Source organism: Microcebus murinus, chromosome 2 (assembly GCF_040939455.1).
Source record: "Microcebus murinus isolate Inina chromosome 2, M.murinus_Inina_mat1.0, whole genome shotgun sequence".
NCBI classification, from domain to species: Eukaryota; Metazoa; Chordata; class Mammalia; order Primates; family Cheirogaleidae; genus Microcebus; species Microcebus murinus.
Window position 1 is genome coordinate 54,871,015 of NC_134105.1, and position 13,951 is coordinate 54,884,965.

Sequence of the window (13,951 nt, forward strand, 5' to 3'; positions counted from 1 at the left end):
AGTGAATTGCTCTTGAGAGAGAACCTTCTATATCTTCCTTAGACATTAATGTTAAGGAAACAAAGAACTCCTTTGATCCCCTGCACACTGCAGAGAACTTTACTGAGAAAATACTTTGTGCTTTCTAGAACTTGTCACATACTTTAACACCTAGGTGAATGCTGATGTTAGTGTCATTTTCTTTGCTTGGAATTCCCTTTCCACCATCTCCATTTGATGAACTCTATATCTTTTAAACCCTAATTCCAATACTATCTTATATAAAGCAAACTCTAGGTCAGGCCCTGAATTATAAGTTCTCATAGCACTCTCACTTATGGGTAGCATGAATCCCATTTAAAGTAAACTAATACATTAATTTCATATTCGTTTAACTACTGAATTTTCTGGTAAAATATAAGTTCCATTAGGTCAGGGAAGATGTCCATTCTTGAATTGCTGTGATACATAATAAGAAGTCATAGTAGCCATTATAATTATTAGTTGGAAACTTTTTTGACCACTCTACTAGGTTGTGAGGTGCCTGAAGGCAACAACCACATCTTAGTCCCAGCCCTTAGCCTAGTGCCTAGAATCTAATGGTTGTTTTGTTCAGAATGATAACAATGATTTGAGGAATAAGACCTTTCTTCTTCTTTGGGAAATTAGCCAAATGTTTTATTACACTGACAAAAAATTAACCTTTCCTCAATAAAATTTGGGTTCATAAATATAATTTTAAGTGTGTGTTGAGAAGCAACAGTTGATCTTATTATTATTTTAAAGCAATATTTGCTATATATAAATATAATTGCCCATAAGAAATAATGCAATTAGACTTCAGTGTCTTTTACAGTTCTGTGATTGAAATAAGTTTTTATTATGAGACACATTTCACAATGATCTCATTTAGAGTAGATTTCTTACCCATTGTTATTTTTATTGTACCAGTCCATTATTTCTGATAGCTATCCTATTATATTTTATTTCACAATTTCTAAGTGCTGACTGATATAATCATATTTTAGCATGATAATCTTTATGCCAAATTACATCCATGGGAAAAAAATTAGTCATAGTTAAAGACAATCTGAAAGTCATCCTAAGTGAAATTTGTTCTTAAATTGCTATTGTAAATGAACATATGCAGCTTAAAGCACAGATTTCAACTATTCAAGAAAATCTAATTTTATTCCTATGTATTGATAGACACTATTCACAAATATACCAGTAATATAGGGTGTAGCATTCAAATAGTAGGGGAAGAATTTCTGGGAAAACCTTTACACAGAAGAAATAACTGAATTGTGTCAAAAACTAGTTGAGTCTGATGCAAATATTATTTTAAGGAGAAAAATAAAACTAGATAAAAAGAACTGGGTTGGGGAGATAGAGCAAGAAGGCTGAATAGAAACCTCTAGCCATTATCCCTCCCCCTGAACATCAAATTCAGCAAGTACCTTCAGAAGAACCAAAAATCAGACGAACTCTCATACTACCTGGTTTTATCATTATATCAAGGAAAGAGGCACAGAAATAGAACGACAATCTTGCATTGCCTATGCCACCCCTCCTCCAACCCATGTTACTGCCGCACCAGCACATGGAGTGGTGAGAGAATCTGTGTGCCTTGGGGAAGGAGACTGAAGTGATTATGGGACTTTGCATTGGAACTCAGGGCCACCCTAGCACAGGAGAACACAGCACAGGACAGAATTCTGCCAATGCCCATGAAGGGAGTATTTAGACCAAACCAGCCAGAGGGAAATCCTTTGCCCAATCTGATCCAGCTAGCCCCACTATTGACTGACAAAAAGTAGCCCCAGGCCTGGACTAAATTCCTAAAGGAGTCAGGTCACAAAGGCTAAAGTCTTTGGGCAACCCCAACAGCTATGCTGGTTCCAAGCCAGTGGACTTGGGGTGCACATGGTCAGTGAGACACTAGCAGCTATGGCCAAGCTAATGCCTATGTCACCCTCCCCCCAATTCCAGGCAGTACAGCTGAGCAACAGTCTTCTTCCACTTGGGGAAAGGAAAGGGAAGAGTTCAGAGACCTTTATTTACAACTTGGGTACCAGGTCAGCAACAGTAAAATAAAGTATCAAGCAGACTCCTGAAACCCCCAAGTCCAGGCCTTAGTTCCTACACAGCATTTCTGGACCCACCTGGGCCAGAACATGCTGCCCTGAAGGCAAGGACCAAGTCCTGGCAGGAGTCACCACCTGCTGACTACAGAGCCCTTAGGCTTTGAATAAATATCAGAGGTAGCCAGGCAATAGTCTCATCACTGGCTTTGGGTGAGATCGGACTGCCTTCAGTTGACCTGGCACTGGCAGCCACGAGGTAGTACCCACGTCATTCCTCCTCCAACTCCAGCAACCCAGCACGGAAAGTGAGGAAAGAGAGTGAGAGACTTTGCTTTATATTCCAGGGAATCCTCCTGTGTCTTACTCACATCCACTAAAGTTGTACCACCAGGAGCCTACAAGACCAACAGCACTATTGGATTTGTGATATGGCTGCAGTGACCAAAGACTTAGATCAAAACACTCAATTCCCTCTGAATACTTGGAAAGCCTTTTCAATAAGGATGAGTTTAAACAAGCGCAGACTGCAAAGATTAAAATAAGTACCTAACTCAATCAATGCCCAAACATTGATGAATATCCATAATCATCAAGAACATCCAGGAAAACAGGACTTCACCAAATGAAACTAATAAGGTACCAGTGACCAATCCTGGAATGATGGATATATGTGACCTTTCAGAAAAAGAATTTAAAATAGCTGTCCTTAAGAAGCTCAGTGAAGTTCAAGATAACACAGAGAAGGAATTCAGAGCATATCAGAAATTTTACAAAGAGATTGACATAATTAAAAAAAATCAAGCAGAAATTCTGGAGTTGAAAGATTCAATCAGCAACTGAAAAATGCATCAGAGTCTCTCAACAACAGGATTGACCAAGCAGAAGACAGAATTCATGACCCTAAAGACAGGCCATTTGAAAATACAGAGTCAGAAGAAAATAAAGAAAAAAGAAAGAAAAATAATAAAGGAAATCTATAAGACCTAGAAAATAGCTTCAAAAGGCAAATCTAATAGTTTTCAGTCTTACAGAGGAGATAAGAGAGAGACATTGGGATAGAAAAGTTATTCAAAGAAATAATAACAGAGAACTTTCCAAACCTAGAGAAAGTTATCAATATTCACATACAAGAAGGTCATAAGCCTTCTTGATTTAACCCAAACAAGACTACCTCAAGACATTTAATAATCAAGCTCCCAAAGGAGACAAAAGTCCCTCAGGGAAGCAAAAAAAAAAAAAGAAGAAGAAGAAGAAGAAGAAATAACATATAAAGGAGCTCCAAAATGTCTGGCAGCAGACTACTCAGTGGAAACCTTACAAGTCAGGAGAGCATGGCATGACATATTCAAAGTGCTGAAAGAAGAACCCTTAACCCTAGAATATAACATGCTCCAAAGATATCCTTAAAACATGAAAGAGAAACAAAGACTTTCCCAGACAAACAAAACCTGAGAGATTTCATCAACACCAGACCTGTGCTACAAAAAAAATGCTAAAAGGAGTTCTTCAATATGAAATAAAAGGGTGTTAATAAACAAGAAATCATCCAAAAGTATACAATTCACTGGTAACAGTAAGTAGACAAATATAGTATACTGTGTTACTGTAATAGTGGTGTATAAATCACTTATATCTTGAGTAGGAAGACTAAAAGACAAACCTATCAAAAATAACAACTTTTTGAGAGATACACATTATAAAAGATATGGATAGAAACAACAAAAAGTTAAAAAGCAGAGGGGAATGGAGTTAAAGGATAGAATTTCTGTTAGATTTCTCTTTGTTTGTTTATTCATTTGTAAGCACAGTACTCATATGTTTAAAATAATTGTTTATGAGATGTTTTTTGTAAGCCTCTTGGTAAACTCAAATCAAAAACCTGCAGCAGATACACAAAAAATAAAAATCAAGAAATTAAAACATACTACCAGAGAAAACCACTTTTAACAGAAGAACACAGGAAGGAAGTAAGAAAGAAACAGAGGACCACAAAACAACCAGAAATCAAATAACAACATGGCAATAGTAAGTCCTTACCTATGAATAACAACAATGTATGTGAATGGACTACACTCTTTAGTCAAAAGTCAGAGAGTGACTGAATGGGTTAAAAAAAAAAATAAAAGCCAACTATATATTGCCTGAAAGAAACACACTTCATCTATAAAGACACATATAGCCTTAAAATAAAAGGATGAAATAAATTATTTCATGCAAATGGAAACCAAAAAAGAGCAAGAGTAGCTATACTTCTATTGGATGTCATAGGTTTCAAGAAAAAAACTATAAAAAGATACAAAGATGGTCATTATATAATGATAAATAGGTCCATTCATCAAGACAATATAATAATTCCAAATGTATATACACCCAACACCAGAGCCCCCAAATTTATAAAGTAAATATTATCATAGCTGAAGAGAGAGAAAGACACCAATAGAATAATCATGGGAGACCCCAGCACTCCACTTTCAGCATTGGACAGATCATCCAGACAGAAAACCAACAAAGAAACATTGGACTTAATCTGCTCTATAGACCAAATGGACCTAATAAATATTTATAGAACATTTCATCTAACAGACCCAGAACACATGTTCCTTTCCTCAGTCATGGATCATTCTCAAGGATAGAGCATATATTAGGCCACAAAACTAATGTTTAAAAATACAAAAAAAAATTTAAATCATATCAAATGTCTTCTCTGATCACAATGGAAAAAATTAGAGATAACAAGAAGGACATTGGAAACTATGCAAACACATGAAAATTAGACTATATGCTCATGAATAACCAGTGGGTCAATGAAGAGATTAAAAAGGAAATTTAAAAATTTCACAGAACAAATAAAGATGAAAACACAACATATCAAAATCTATGGGAAGGCTGGGTGCTGAGGCTAACACCCATAACCCTAGCACTCTGGGAGGCTGAGGCAGGAGTATAGGTTAAGGTCAGGAGTCCAAGCCCAGCCTGAGCAAGAAGAAAACCCCATCTCTACTAAAAATAGAAAAGTTAGCTGGGCATAGTGGTTCATGCCTGAAGTCCTAACTTTTCAATGTCTTACTTTGGAGGCTAGGGCAGGAGGACTGCATGACCCCAGGAGTTGGAAGTGAGCTATGATCACGCCACTACACTCTAGTCGAGGCAACAGAATGAGACTCTTGTCTCCAAATAAAGAAAACAAAAACTCTATAGGATACAGAAAAGCAGTAATAAGAGAAGAGTTTATGCAATAAGTATCTACATGAAAAAGTAGAAAGCTTCAAATGAACAACCTGATCATGCATCTCAAAGAACTAGAAAAACAACAGCAAACCCAACACAAAAGTAGTAGAAGAAAAGAAATAATAAACACCAGAGCAGAAATAAATGAAATTAAACATCTCCCTCCCCCAAAATACATGTTTTTGAAAAGATAAACAGCATGGACACACCTTTAGCCAGACTAAGAATAAAAGAGAGAAGATTCAAAAATAAATAAAATCAGAGATGAAAAAAGAGACATTACAACTGACACAGCAGAAATCCAAAGGATCATTAGAGATTACTATGAGCAACTATATGACAATAATTTGAAAACCTAGAAGAAATGGATAAATTCCTAGATTCATACAACCTACCAGGATTGAACCAAGAAGAAATCCAAAACCTGAATAAACCAATAACAAGATATCAGATAGAAACAGTAATAAAAAGTCTTCCATCAAAGAAAAGCCCAGGATGTGAAGTCTTCATTGCTGAATTCTACCAAGCATTCAAAGACATAATATCAATCCTACTTAAACTACTCCCCAAAATCAAGGAGGGAATATTCCCAAACTCATTCTACTAGACCTGTTTCACCCTGATAGCAAAACCAGACAAAGGCACAACTACCAAAAAGAAAACCATAGACCAATATCTTTGATGAACATAGATGCAAAAATCCTCAACAAAATACTAGCAAATGAAGTTCAATAACATAGTAAAAATAATTCATCAAGATCAGGTGGGATTCATTCAAGGGATGCAAGGATGGTTCAACATATGCAAATCAATCAATGTGATACCTCATATCAGCAGAACAAAGGACAAAAATCATATGACCATTTCACTTGATGCTAAAAAAGCATTTGATAAAATTCAACATCCCTTCATGATAAAAACTCTCAAAACACCAGTTATAGAAAAAACTTACTCCTCAACATGGTAAAACCCAACATGACAGACCAACAACTAGTATCACAATACTGAATGGGAAAAAACTGAAAGCTTTTCCTCTAAGATCTGAAACAAGACAAGGCTGCCCACTTTCACTGTTATTCAACATAGTACTGGAAGTTCTAGCTGATAGACCATTCAGACAAGAGAAAGAAATAAAGGGCATCAAAATTGGAAAAGAAGTCTAATTATCCTTATTTGTAGACAATATGATCTTATATCTGGAGAAACCTAAAGATTTCACTATTAGAACTGATAAGCAAATTCTGTACAGTTGGAGGATACAAAATCAACATACAAAAATCCATAGCATTTCTATATGCCAGTAGTAAACAATAAAAAAATAAACCAAGAAAGTAATCCCATTTATAATAGCTACAAATAAAATAAAATACCTAGGAATAAACTTAACCAAGGAAGTGAAAGACCTCTCAAAATTACAAGACATTGATGAAAGAAATTGAAGAGAACACAACAATATGGAAAGTATTCCATGCTCATGGATTGAAAGAATCAATGTTGTTAAAATGTCCATACTACACAAAGCAATCTACAGATTCAATACAATCCCCATCAAAATACCAGTGACATTCTTCACAGACATAGGAAAAATAATCCTAAAATGTATATGGAACCACAAAAGGCCTAGAATAGCCAAAACCTTCTAAGCAAAAACAACAAAACTGGCAATCGTATTTCCTGACTTTAAATAATACTATAGGGCTATAAGAACCAAGCAGCATGGTACTGGCCTAAAAACCCACACATAGACCAATGGAACAGAATAGAGAACCCAGAAATAAACGCACACATATAGTGAACTTATCTTTGACAAAGGTGTCAAGGATATACATTGGGGAAAGGACAGTCTCTTCAATAAATGGTGCTGGGAAAACTGGATATCCATTTGCAAAAGAATGGAACTAGATCCTTATCTCTAGCCATATACAAAAATCAAATCAAAGTAGATTTAAATACTTGATCATAAAAATTATGTTTTATCCACCATTGTACACTAGATATTTAATGTTTCCTGGTTTGTATCAATAATAAGTTAGGTTTCTTTGTAAAGAGGGGTACCACTAGTTTGCATTTTTAATGAATGTCAATTCCTGAGCCTATAGTCTTTAGTACCTGTGTTGTAAAGAACAATTTATTTTTAAAAATGTATAATATGAAGCTATGTAAAGAGATAAATTATTAACAAGGAAATAACATGATAATGTGATAAATTGTAAAATGCAAATGTCCATTAAATATAGAACAAGACTAAGCAAAGCGAAAAATTCTTTTTCTAAGTTTCAATAAGAGAGAGACATCAGACAGCAACAACTGAGAGAAGTTTTTCTGTCCCTGCACCTTGAATAGCCAGTAATTGGAGAGAGTATTTGAGCATATTTGAAAAATAAGTCAAAGGCTGAAATACATAAGCCCATGCCAAAAATTTGCAGAATCCTGAGAGTCAGCAAACCCAAGTTACTGCACTGGGAGTTTATAGGGAAACAACAGACCTGCCAACTCTATGTGGCTTTAAAGGTAATTGTACATTGAAATAGATATAACCTCTGAATCTGATAAAAAGAAAAATATATCTTGTACAATTTTATCAAAGTGACAGATGTATCAAGATATTGCATTATTTTGTTCTAACTGGCATTTTTTTCAGCTTTGTAATTGGGTACATGCTATAAAGTAACAGCATGATAGGAAGGACTTGATTTTAATAAATACAGCCAAAATGACAGCATTGAGATCAAATGTCCCTGGATTCCAGTAATATGTAACCCAAGAAATGAGGATTTCAAATAATATATAAATGTAAATAGTTATCTGGTGATAATTTGCTAATAATAAATATTCTCAGTCCTTTAAGTTATGTCTCATATCTGTGTTCAAGGGCCTGAAAATGTAAATATTCCTAAATTTTAAGAACTGGTGTAGACAAGGGGTTGGGAAACTATGGCTTGTCCAAATCTAGCATCCCTGTTTTTGTAAATAAAGCTTTACTGGAACACAGCCATGTCTATTTGTTAACATATCATTCATGAGGCTTTGCACTGCAATGGCAGACTTGGGTAGCTGAGACAGAGACCATATGGACTACAGAGCCTGAAAAATTTCTTATCCAGTTCATTACAGAAAAATTTTGCTGATCTTGGCATAGAATATAGTGAACTATAGAGCATATACTTCCGTAAAATCATTCATATTTAAACAATGGTCAAGCCAAACAAAACCAGATTCGAATGGCTGGCCATTATGGAAAAAGAGATAACGATCCTTTATCAGTGCTGCCACTAATTTTCTGTGTTATATTGAACAAGTCACCCATTCTCCTTTAAGAAGGGGGTGTTTCCTTTGCTGAGGTTGCAGGGTGCAGGGCCAAATGACAAAACCACATGGCTTTTAGGAAGAATGTGACAGTTGAGCCAGAAAACTATTTCCAAAACTATCACAAATACAAGGAGGGCCTTAAGTGACTATTGGGAGCGAAGGTGCAAAGCGTAACAGGTCAGAGTTTCAAGCAGACAGATGAGGAGGATCTCATCAAATTTAAATACTTATAATAGCCTTTTAAATACACCTAGGCCTATGTTTTCATGCACTAAGTATGATTTCATGGACTGACATGGACAAGAACTTAGTTTCATCTTCTACAAAAAGAAGTTTTTATAGGAAAACTGGAAAAGTATGCTCCTATTCTAAGAAATGTCCTGCAGGAAAGAAAAAAATGAAAAAGTCCCTTGGTTACATAAGCAGGAAATAGTCTAAACTATTTCCATCTGTTAGAAAATCACAATGAACATTTGTATATTTTATCTGAGAAGTCCTGCCAATAAGAAATCTAACATTTTTGTCAACAAGCTCTGCCAAAATGTACTGGCCATCTGAAATTTTTAAAAAATCATGCAACACCTATCTATAAATCCTTAGGAAAACTTTAGGAAAACACTGACTAAGACAGTGTTTTATGTTATTTCAAATTCTGAAAGCTTTCCCTAAGTATTTTAGTAGCTAAGAGAGTGTTTACCATGCACTATTTATGTGGTTTACCTATATTAACTATTTTAATCATAACAATAACCCCATGACTTAGGGATTTATATTATCATCCTTAAATTAGAGATGAGAAAACTGAGGCGCAGAGATGTTATTTAGCTTGTTTAAAGTCAAATAGCCAGTAAGTGGTAGAATCGGGATTTGGACCCAGGTTGTCTGAATCCAGAGTCCCTGGTCTCAACTACTATCCATATAGTTTTGTTGCTATACTTCAGATATCCAGAGAAATCAAACACTTCCTAAACATTTTACCTAAATAATTCTCTTATTATTTGAATTGTTTAAAAACCTATTATTGGAAATGTCAGGAAGCTAATGCAAGATTTGGATAGCCAGGGACTGGTGAACTTCAGCCTTAACTGCCTTTATCCACCATGCATATTCCACAATAAGTGAGCTAATGTATGTTCATTATAGTATTTATTAAAACAGGACTATCAGGATATCTTTTTGACAACTGTTAATTAATTGTAGCTGCCTCCTTGACAACTGTTAATTAATTATAGATGCATGATAGAAATTGAGTGGTGTGTCTTTGTAAATATTCTAGAATTCAAACTTCTTACTGGTAAAGAATCATTCATGCCTGTGTGAATGTCTTCATTTAATAAACACTGGTTGAGAAGTTATGCTGTAAATAAAATTGACAAGTTACTTGCTCTCATGGAGGTTAAATCTAGTAGAGAGAGAAAAACAATTAGCAAACAAACAAATAAAAATAGGATACTTTAAGTGGTGTTAAGAAGAAAGTAAAACAGGTTAATATATAAGGTGAAGGGAGGGAGGATACTTTCTTTTGGATGAGGGAAGATGGATTAACATGAGCTGAGATGAGGAAAAGGAGCTGGCTATGAGAAGATTCACAGGAAGAACATTACAGGCAGGAGAAACAGCATTGATAAAAGTAACAATCAGAAAATGTACACATTTTGACAATTTTTACATATATAATATGACTATATATTGGTAAATATTATTTAGTATAACCAATTTTATTAGAACTTGCTCCTTAAGATAACTGAGTTAATGTCCAAATGAATCTAAATAATCAGCAAGATATTTGGTTCAGATGGATTAAGATCAAATTGTCAGCATTACTGATGGAGAATGTGTCCCAAACTTGTGACCAAGTTCTAATATTTGCTCCCTGACCTATGGTGGTAATCATGTTTCCAGGGCCAGCCATTTGTATGGGGAAATCACACCAATGGACTTCTGAGTGGGGACAGAGAGACAGGCCTGAGACCTATATGTGCTTACTTTACCAAAAAACGAGTAGAGCCGATCAGTGCATCCCGCAGGAGGCTAGCTTGAACAGCATAAGGGCAAGCCACATGGGAAATCCCCTAGTAGAGTAAGGAGGTGACAAATGGAGGTAAGATGCTCACCTTCCTACCAATCATGAAAGGGAGGGGACATTTGGCAATGTCTGGAGACATTTTGGTTGTGACAACTGTGGGGGGAGCTACTGATATCTGGTGGATCAAGGTCTTAGATGCTGCTAAACACCCCACAATGCACAAGATAGTCTCTCACCACAAACAGTTATCTCATACTAAATGCCAATAGTGCCAAGGGTGACAAACGCTGCATCCCAGAAATCCCCTTTTCCAGCCATGAGGGTAAGACAGTAGGATTTCCTGCAACAAACGCTAATGGGAATTTTGACAGTTTCTTCACTTTGGACCAAAATCTTTTACATCCTTTGAGTATACATGTTAATATTAAATGTATAAGATTACATATATAATATTATCTTAACCTGCAACTCAGTAAAATCAGTTGATTGTATCTCAATTTATATGTACTCTTTCAGTATTTCATTATTTCTTTTTACATGTGCAAGTATATGTGAGTCATATACAAAGTTTCTCCAAAACCCAGTTCAAATGTCACCTCTTCTTGAAATGATTACTAATTACTGAACTTTTAGCTGCTCCTTCCTCTGAGCTCCTATGGCAATCTATACATACTTTTATCCTAGCACTTATCACCCTGTGAAGTAATTAATCATTTAAAGGTCATTCCCATTTAGAAAATAAGCCCTTCCGAGTAGAGGCTGTGTAGGATGTGCTAAACATCCTACAATGCTCACAATAGCCCCCGATATCAAAAAATTAACCAGTTCAAAATGTCAGTAGTGCTAAGGCTGAAAAACCCTGCATCTCAGAAATCTTTGTTAATGCAGCACCCACAGGGTGCCTGCCATAAAGAAGCACAAGCTATTTAAGTGAGCTGATGAATGTTCACAAAGAACATCAACATCAAAATATTATCAATTCTATTTTATTTTTCTAAGTCTTACTTGTTTGTATTCTCGTGAAATTAAAAACTTATTACATATGTTCATCTAAAAGGAACATTTTTGGACAATTTGACAGAATAATTATAGTTAGCAACTAGCATGTGAACAAGAAAAGCAGTAGGCTGTGTTATGGACTGTCTAAAGTTTTTTTGTGGGTAAGTAAAGACAGTCAATTTTAAAGATATAAAATATAGGAAATAATATTAGATGTCATCTTTAAAAAACAGAAATAAGAATGTAATAATTTTAAAGGAATAAAATGTAAGAAAGCATATTGGAAAGATAACTTCAAAAATGGAAGCATGTAATGATAGAATGAAACTATAATTATAGTAATTAAAAGTTGAAGGAAACTAGAATCATAGAAATAAGATTAGTTAAAATTAAAATAGAACAAAAAGTATTTTATGTAAAATAACTTAAATAAACTTCAGGAAATATGTCAGAAAACCCTATAAGAAAGATTTTTTTCCCCACCCCCGAGAACAAGCAAAAGAAATGCCAACAGATTGGTAGGAAGCTGTATTATTTAATATAAATTTAAAGCATGATTTATCCATGTGAAGTTATGAACCAAAGGTTTTAAAAGCAGTAGCCTAAAACTAAAATGGGAAAAGAAAAAGGCTTAGAGGTGGCATAGAGGCTACCTTTCCTCCAACACATAAAAGTTAACAATCAAATTTAAATTACACTAAGAGAAATGTAAGAAATAATAGTTTCCTTATGCATTGTCTTGGTCAGACAACATCTAGAGAGCATCTAGAGAGTAGTGTTCAATTTTTAGTGCCACTTGGCCCTCAGAGATAGGGTTGGCTCTTTTTAGGCTCTGCAGTTCATATCATATGGTCTCTGTCTCAACTAAATTCTGCAGTTGTAGCACAAAAGCAGCCATAGATATGTTAACAAATGGATATGGCTGTGTTCCAGTAAAGATTTATTTATAATACAAAAGGAGGAGTGCCAGATTTGGACCTGCCCAGTTTTGGAAAATAAATATTGACAAATTTTAGTAGGTCGAAATTGGATAATGTGTATTTAAGGGTCTGGTAACCCTATCATATAAGGAATAATTTAAGAGATCATTAATATTATATTTAGCCTAGAAAAAGATAATCCTATAAGTAATAAAATTTGCTTTAGGACACTCGGGTACAAGACACCACTCATTTCTTCATTCAGTAAAAGTTAATTTTGTGTTAGTCCTCAACCACAGGGCTGTCAAAAAAAAATCTATTCTCGGTTTTGTATTATCAGTGAGAAATGCAGAGATCATAGAATCCAGGAAATTGTCAAAGAGCCTCTAGTCTTAGTTCATTGTGGTTCACACTTGAATATCTGTTGCCTATAACTACATGGCCAAATGAAATGCAGGTGGCTCTACTGCTCCTGTGTCACATTTAACCAGTTGGTCCCTCACCTGAGCTCCCAAGGCTTTGGTGTTCATTGTTTGTTTGTTGGGCCTGTGGTTTCAGAGCAAGGTTTGAGAGAATCTACCACTCAGTATTCCCAGGCTGAGAAGAAAATATATTTCTCTCTTCATGAGCCCCAGCTCATGTAGTAGTACCCACCCCTCGTGCCCTGAAAGCACCTATTCAGGGTAGATTTGGTGAGAGGTAAAGCAGATGCTCTCCTTAATATGCTGCCCAAGGTTTTGCAACTATCGTTGGACTACTGGTAGTCCCACGTGGGCCCTTCTCGGTGTCTTGGAACATATTTAAATATCTGGGTAGAGAAATGAAGCATATATATATATATATATATATGAAAAACTTATAATTCAATAAGTTATATATTAAATTCTATGTAAATCATGGGGGGAAAAAAGGAAAACAGTATATGAGTTAAAAAGGAGAGATCATATTCAGGTAGATAAGATTTCATTCCTCAGATCCTTATTTCCAACGAAGACTTTTACCTGAGCTGCAGACACACACACACACACACACACACACACACACAGAGACACTCCTTTTCCTAATATAAGTGTCTCACATTCACACAAAGGCAATAGAGTTTTAAAATACAATTCATTATATCCAACCTGTCTGTACCTTATATTTATTCCATTCCAACAACTCTACACTTCTACTCAAGCTAGAAACTATCTTTAATTTCTTCCTTTACATCTCACATCCAATCAGTCATCATCATTAACCAAGTCACATCTTTCTCCAAAGCATCTCTCATATCTGCCACCATGTTCTCCATATTGCCATTGCCTTATTTCTGGCCCAAGTTATATCTCACATGAATTTCATGGAAGTCTCTTATCTGAACTCACTGCATGCACATCTTCTCCCCATTTCCCACACCATTC

General features: G+C 35.3%; 1 protein-coding gene across 6 annotated transcripts in view; it reads left to right on the forward strand.

Annotated features, from left to right (window-relative positions):
- Window positions 1-13,951, forward strand: part of LRRC7 (leucine rich repeat containing 7) — a 510,593-nt gene that overhangs the window by 297,836 nt on the left and 198,806 nt on the right. For 2 of the 6 annotated variants that reach the window (XM_075999319.1, XM_075999317.1), the window contains one exon: window positions 1-13,325. This exon is cut by the window's left edge and continues 25,930 nt beyond it. The exons of the other annotated variants lie outside the window; for them this stretch is intronic. The gene's annotated coding sequence lies outside the window, so the exon portion shown is untranslated. Of the gene's footprint in view, window positions 13,326-13,951 lie in introns of those variants that run through there. 6 annotated transcript variants of the gene reach the window in all.